Genomic DNA, 6,706 nt, shown 5'->3' with positions numbered 1-6,706 from the left:
ACAACGCAATGAATATTATATGGCCCGTTATCGCCGACGTTATTTAGATAATTATCTTGTTTTACTGATTTATTATTGTTATTTTTAGATTCTGAACGAAGTGATGAATGTATTGATTTTACGATGATGTGTGTTTTTTTTTTTTTTTTTTTTTTTGTGTCTGACGACAACTTTTGGAGCAGTAAAAATGCTTCGATTTTCAAAAGTTGTACTTTTTCTGAAAGTGAATCTAGTTGGTACTTTGGGGGGTCAAAAGTGAAAATTTCCCAATACTTTTCAAAAGCGGCAGGAAAAACCTTAAAAAAATAACGGAAAAACGCGAATTTTTACGCAAAACCAATTTTTGACAAAAACGAAAACTTAATTTTACTGTAACTCAAAAAATAATTATTGTAAGCACTTGAAATTTGCAACAGATGTTTATATTAGCGTTGTCTATACAGGGTTAAATTTTCAAAGTGTTTCGACTTTTTTTGAGCTATTTATAGACAAATGAAATTTTCAATTTTTCTAAGTATTTTTTTTTAAAATAACGATAAAAAATTTTTGGTTGGATAGAAAACTTTGAAAATTTAATACAAGGTTTCTTATAAGTTGTTCTCACAGTGATAAAAAAAAATCCAAAATCGTTAGTCACAATTTTTTTTTATAAGTGCTTAAAGTTTAAATTTATACGAAATATGTCAAAATTGCGAAAATTTGCAAGTAATTTTGTGGTTGAAAAATCGTAAAATTTTTTTCTTTTATAACTAAGCTTTTAAAATTTGGTACAAGGTTCTCCATAAGTTTTTCTTTAAATATCTGTAAAAAAAACTCAACCGGACTAAGACAAAAAATTTTTAGGAGTGTTTGAAATTTAAATTTTTACAAAACCGCATTAAATAACGGTTTAGCCTCGAACGATTTTTGATATTTGTTATTATTCAAAAAGTATGAGTCGTAGACACTTGAAAATTTTACCAGTTGTTTAAATTGACATTTTCTTTATATAGTTTTATTTTCAAAATATTTCACTAATTTTTAATCTATTTATAGGCAATTGAAATAATCGATTTTTTTTGATTTTTTTTTTATAAATGTTGATAAAAAAAAATTAGCTGGGACAAAATACTTGAAAATTTAATAGAAGGGTCCACATATGTTGTTCTAACTCCCATTCAAAAATTATAAAAATACATAGGCACAATTTTTTTTTATAAGCATTTAAAGTTCAAATTTTGACTAAATACGTAAAAATTACGGCAATGTTCAAATTATCTTAGACAGAAATTCATAAAAGTTTTTCTTTTTAATTCTAAGATTTGGAAATTTAATACAAGGCTCCTAACATATTTTTACAATAGCAGTTGCAAAATAAAAGGAATACATATTCACAATTTTTATTTATAAGCATTTAAAGTTCAAATTTTGACAACATATTATGTAAAAATCACGAAAATTCGTAAATTATTTTATGCTAGAAATTCATAAAAAATTTTCCTTTTATATCTAAGATTTCAAAATTTAATACAAGGCTCATAATATATTTTTACAATAGCAATTGAAAAATAAAAGAAATGTATAGTCACGATTTTTTTTTTATAAGCATTTAAAGTTCAAATTTTGACTAAATACGTAAAAATTACGGCAATGTTCAAATTATCTTAGACAGAAATTCATAAAAGTTTTTCTTTTTAATTCTAAGATTTGGAAATTTAATACAAGGCTCCTAACATATTTTTACAATAGCAGTTGCAAAATAAAAGGAATACATTGTCACAATTTTTATTTATAAGCATTTAAAGTTCAAATTTATACGAAATATGTCAAAATTGCGAAAATTTGCAAGTAATTTAGTGGTTGAAAAATCGTAAAAATTTGGTACAAGGTTCTCCATAAGTTTTTCTTTAAAAATAATATATCCTAGACTGACAAATCATCTCCGTTCAGAATCGTTTTTCGTATACAATGATATAATATCATTGGATTCAAATTTAATTCCATCCATTACAGTAACCCACTTGTAACCTACTGTACAGCAGAGCGACATCCACGACTTACCCGCCTTTTTGTTAGTTGTTTTGTCAGCACTGGAAAAAGCGTTTATATCTACAATTTTCGAAATACTTTCAATACAAATCTTCGTTGTATTTAATCAATAATATAAAACAAATTACAATATTAAACTATCCATTATACTTTATAGTCAATAGAACATCTTTGGGGCGTAAGAGCCACGATCAGAAAAAAAGGGGCGTAAAAGTAATTTTTTTTTAATTGGCTTAAAATACACAAATATGTTATGATTATGAAGAATTATAGTCAATACAAAATACGTAAAATGTCATTATAAATCATATTAAGTCTCAAATCGAAGTGTTATACGATGTTCTAAGATTGTAACACAGTTCATATGAAATTATGTGTTTTTCGGCTCACCTGAACAATTTGGAAATTAACGTTTACGCCCTTTTACCTTCTAACCAACAATATAATTTATGAAAAACTCTTAAAATTGTATGAATGCATAAAGGACAGACAGGTGGATGGACAGACAGACATTCATTCATTTTTATATAATATATACATTAATATTCAATTTCCATTTGTTTTTTATTAAGGAAAGCCTTAGCTAACTATCCGACTAACAGATTTTAACAATCAAACACATTTGAAAACTTACAATTTAGCGGAGATATAGGTATCAATCAATGTAGAGAATTACAATTTACGCGCCATATATCAACAACTGTATTCTACGGACTCGCTCATCAGTCAAACGCAATACCAGATAGAAGTGTCGATCGTTCGGTAGATTCGTTGAAGACGAACGATTAGGTAGTTAACGATGGACTGATCGCGGTTTGAACAAGACTTAATCCATCTGCGAACGGACTCGCGACAATAACATCGAACTCAGAAGACCGCTGTTGTATTCGTCACTCGCGATAATTTCGAATTTAACGTCAAACTTCCAAGTTTCAACGGAATACGAGACGATTACGGTACCTACAAGCCAAAATACGTAAAACAACCTACCAAGTATCTACCTACCGGCCACCTATACAGTGTTGAATATAGACATTTTGCGCCCTGGTGCAAAAAAAATTTGGCGCCCCCGTGTGGGGCCTTACCACGGTAAATTATAGTGATAGATCTTCATGAACCTATTTTAGATTTAAGTTAAGAAAAGAATATCTATTTTACAATAATGTGTGCTTTTTTAGAAGTAGGTACAAGACCTTAGATATGTCTTGAGTCTTGACACGTTTCAAACATGAGAATGACTCGTGCAATACTTAGTAGGTAGGTACATATTATATCATTCTGAGAGATACATTTATATAAGGGTACATACAGCATGCCTATTAAATCATTTTTCCATAAAAAAACAACGCATATCCTGAATAGTTTTAAGAGACACGAAATAATTTAAATTTGCATCAATTTCATTATATGTCTTGAAATAATTTCAATCTTAACGATTGTAATAATTTACAAATGAACAAATTTTCGACCACAAAAATCTTGACTCCCGGAGTAGTTGTAGCCAGTACATCACCCTAAATGAGGCTCTGGCTACCCAGTCTTGTAAAAAATACTTTTGAAAAAGTATTAAGATACTAATACTAGTATTCGAATAAAAAAGTATTAAAAATACTTTTAAAGTACTATTATAAAAATGTATTTTACGAATACTCACAAAGTATTAGAATAAAAAAACAAGTATTTTTTTAAATTTTATGCTATATTATATATGTATTATATTGTACATAAATATATTAGGTATCTATTATGTTACTACTTACCATAGATTTTAACAATTACTATTAACATGTCTGTCATCTGACTATTTAAAAATAAATACATGTTCACATATTTCATTCTGTATTTAGATATATTTCAACTAATATTGATTACATTTTTACGAAAAAATAAAATAAAAAGTGGTATTAAATATTAATATGGAACTATTTTAAAATTATTAGATTTTCAGTTTTCTTAAAAAATTCCGATATAGAAACCATATAAAATTTGATGTGAAATTTGTCATGCTATATACGATATTATAGTCGATAATACAGAAACAGAACACTGGCAAATTAAAACTATTAAAAACTGGCGAATTATTTCTTATCATTGCCCCCCGAGATTGTTAAAGTAGTTGCATATTTTACTCCTTGAAATTTTCATGATACATCGATTAATACTACTGTCTATCAAATCTATCAATTAATTGTAATTCAAAACATTATATTACTTATATATTTTACTTTTCCATAATAATTATACAACACAAATTAAAATGTGAAATTATAACATAAGTGCTTAAAACAAATAATAATATCTAATAATTTATATTTTTAAAAAACATTCTACTCAAACATAAACTACTACCTACTTTTTTAACTTTTTATTTTTTGAAAATTTATACTGTTTGAATGAATCATTGTTTTTCTTCACATAGCAATTAGTGAAAGCAATTAGTGAGTACCCTTTATAAACATATTAAGTTCAAGATCATTTTTTTTTTTTTTTAGAATAAGGTTTTCAATGTTTGCATGAAGTAGTGCAGAAACTTAAAATTATATTAAAATGTAGTTCTTTGGAGACTACTGGTGTCTGGATCCAATAGGTACTATTAAAATGTATAGTAGTAAATAGGTAGGTACATAAAAGAAATAAAAAAATAAAATAAATTAAATTAAATTGCAAAAAGGGAAATTCAAACTTCACAGTTTATGGTATTTACAGACCTCCCCAAATTAATATTAATTCCTTCTTAGATGAATTCGAACAAACTATTATACTTTATAGAGCCAGAGCCAATAAAAGTAACTACACTGTAATAAAAGGTGACGTAAGTATAGAAATAATCAATAATAGTACAGATAGTAATAACTATCTTAATTTAATAAATTAATACGGTTTTATTAGTCTAGTTAACTATATAACTAGAACTAAAGAAATAGGAGGATCCTGTTTAGATAATTTATTCTTAAAATCTAATACATTAACAATGTTAAAAATTTTGTTGCCCATACTTTTAACTGATCATTACTCAATAGTTACCAGTATAAGCAACCTTGTCTTCAACAGAAACAACCCGCCAAATCCAAAAATCATAAAACATGTTGATCACTCAAAACTATCAAGTTTATTAAACAACTACGATTGGTCATCAGTAGTGAATAAAAGTATGCTGATTACTTAATTCATTACAAATAAAATACAAAATTTTAACATTGATATAATATGTATTTCATTAGGAAATAATGAATAAAATAATACTTAGTCAACCAATTAATTATTTCAAAACAAAAAACTAGAAATAATAATTCAACAATATATAACAAAATTAAATATAATTATTTTTAATACTGGAGTTGAATAAATAAATAATTTTATAATAATTCTACTAAAAGTATATGCTAGCCAGCATTAAAAAGTAGGTATACAAATATAAATAATTTGTTTCAAAATGGATATAGATATTTAATTTATTTAGGTTTCTATACATAAGCATATTCAAGTTACCAAATTATGTTTAAGTTGTACGTACGTGGAACTATAATTTAATACATTGTTCCCTACTAAATGCGTTTAGAAACCGATAATTTAGCATGTTCAGAGTGTTGTAGACTTTCTAACTCGTTTATACAGTGTAACAGAAACCCTAACAAATAAAAAAAATGAAAAATTGATACGAGTTGTACGTATGAAAATTATGTCAAAAGATTCCCAAAAATAATATTTCGAAAAAAGTAATTTAGATATTACACATAAATTTACACAAAAAAAAAATTGTAAAACAATACTAATTGACTTAAATTACGTTTCTTAAAAAACAATTTTTTTTTTTAAATCAGGTTTACAAATTACTTTTTTGTAGCTGCAGGTGCTCGTGTTCTAAGGAGATTGATATAGGCAATTTAACATGATGATATTTAAGTTACTTGTAAAGACAGTGATGTAGTGGACGGTAATGATTTCAGAGGCAATTGCCTACGTGATTTTTCTGGTGTGGGTGTGGGTGGTATCCGGTGGGTCCCCTAGTAATTGTAATGTGATATACTCAATAGCTGGTAGTCAATAATTGCTAATATAAATGTTCAGTGAAAAATGTATGTATCTACGGTCATTATTTTAAGAGTTATGACAAAAACAAAAATCGATTTTGTCAAAAACCGATTTTGTGTAACACAAAATGGTACACAGACACAAACAAGACATACATCATTGTAAAATCAATACATTCATCTCTCCGCCTCACAATCTAATATTAAAAAAATAAAAAATTTTTTATAAGCATTTAAAGAAAAAATTTTGCAAAATGTATCAACATCTTGAAAATTAGCTAAGAATTGAAAATTTAAAACAAAGATTCTCAAAAATAGTTCATACTGTAAACAAAAAATCTAAAAAATATATTTACACGGTAATTTTTGCAGACATTTTAAATTCAAATTTGGACCGAATTACATATTTAGGGGCCTCGATACTGTCGTAAATTTTAACTGAAAAGACCTTAAGTATTAACAAAATTTATTAAAGTAAATTAACGTTGTATGGTTTTGATTTTGATTCTGAAAAAAAATTTAACTCACCGGAAACATGTCTATACATCCTACGAAGCACTTTGTAAAACTAAATTTATATATATTTATTTATATTATTTTCTCTTTGTAATGATATGCCCACACACCAATATAATAACTAAAATCTT

This window comes from Acyrthosiphon pisum, chromosome A1 (assembly GCF_005508785.2).
Source record: "Acyrthosiphon pisum isolate AL4f chromosome A1, pea_aphid_22Mar2018_4r6ur, whole genome shotgun sequence".
In the NCBI taxonomy this organism is placed as follows: Eukaryota; Metazoa; Arthropoda; class Insecta; order Hemiptera; family Aphididae; genus Acyrthosiphon; species Acyrthosiphon pisum.
This window is presented reverse-complemented; position numbering follows the sequence as displayed.